At 36.2% G+C, this 1,285-nt stretch overlaps 1 protein-coding gene across 2 annotated transcripts in view; it reads right to left on the bottom strand.

The window, feature by feature from the left end:
* LOC107656392 (solute carrier organic anion transporter family member 1C1-like) overlaps positions 1-1,082 on the bottom strand; it is a 46,662-nt gene extending 45,580 nt beyond the window's left edge. For both annotated transcript variants that reach the window (XM_016444242.1, XM_016444243.1), the window contains exon 1: positions 810-1,082. The gene's annotated coding sequence lies outside the window, so the exon portion shown is untranslated. The remainder of the gene's footprint in view (positions 1-809) is intronic.
* Between the last annotated feature and the right edge of the window lie 203 nt (positions 1,083-1,285).

Raw genomic sequence — 1,285 nt, 5'->3', positions numbered from 1 at the left:
AAAGATAACATGAAAATATGTATATAAAATACCAAAAAACATGGTTATTGGTTACTATAGTTAAACCATGGTAAAAACAACATGTTTTGCTACACTAGCAATAGTTTAACCATGGTATTTGTAGTAAAACTGTGGTTATAGGCTACAATTGGTAATAAAAACGCCCAAAAAAAAAAAAAACATGGTTAGCCTCCTATACTTTTACTATAGTAATACCATTGCTAATTTTCGTAAGGGATTGTGTATAATGATATGAAATAAATGTTTTAATAGATTATGACATCACAAAATATCAGGGAGTGAGATTTATTTGATTGTGATGCGAAGGAGGGTTATTGTAAGCCCCATCAGAAATGGGTTGCGGTGCAGGGGGAGGGACTAATGACAGATCATTGCAGGGTAAGTAGTGTAGCCTATCTGTGCTACCCGCTCAGTGCTACCTCCGGTAGTCTGCCTGTTTATTAGTCATATACATTTAAAGATCAGTTTTTTTTTGAACTTATTATTGGTACAGAACGCCACACAGCAACTTTTCGGCATTGCACCAAGCAAAAATCAGTCGAAATCATCACAAAAAGTAAATATCAAGCGCCTAACAAGGTCTCCACGCGTTAATTCGAATGGTTTGTTTTCCCCCACGGCATAAATGGTTGACTTTTTTGTGGGCGTTCCCAGCAACGCCGAACAAGTCTATGACACTAACAAATATCTGTAGGCCTAATTAATGCATTTTGAGCAGGTAGCTTTTGTTTTGGCTCATTGAAAATAAGTTATAAAATACGCAACGTTAAAAAAGTTAAATATCTTACCTGTTGAGCAAGAAAAAGGCCATCTCTGGGTTCGTTTGAAATCTTCTGAAGTTACCGTCATCTCTGAAAAGCAGTCCGATATCCATACGAGTTATGTTAATTAAGGGCTGTGTGATTTTGCGCTTTTTGATTGTACTGTACGCTATTCTCTGAACGAGGTTTCTGTTTTAACAGATGGTTGAACGATCATTTGTGCTAATGTTGCTTATTACTAATGCCTACAAGCTGTTGGAACTACGAACAATGCGCATTGCGCTCAATAGCCTGACCTTCTTTTTGTTTACGGACGTGACCTAACCACGCAGACAAATGGCGGGAAAAAAAATAGGTATTTCCGCAATTTTCGACCCAACAACTCAAATTATAAATCATTATTTTACATGTACTGTTTTTAATCTATGTAAGGCAAGGGTTTTTTTTACCTACTTGGTTAATAGATATGTGCTAACTGTTATACTTAATGAAATGTGTAATGA

Source organism: Sinocyclocheilus anshuiensis, unplaced genomic scaffold (genome assembly GCF_001515605.1).
Source record: "Sinocyclocheilus anshuiensis isolate Anshui unplaced genomic scaffold, SAMN03320099.WGS_v1.1 scaffold183, whole genome shotgun sequence".
Classification (NCBI taxonomy): domain Eukaryota; kingdom Metazoa; phylum Chordata; class Actinopteri; order Cypriniformes; family Cyprinidae; genus Sinocyclocheilus; species Sinocyclocheilus anshuiensis.
The sequence above is the reverse complement of the archived record's forward strand: the minus strand, read 5'-3'. Positions and strand labels throughout refer to the sequence as shown.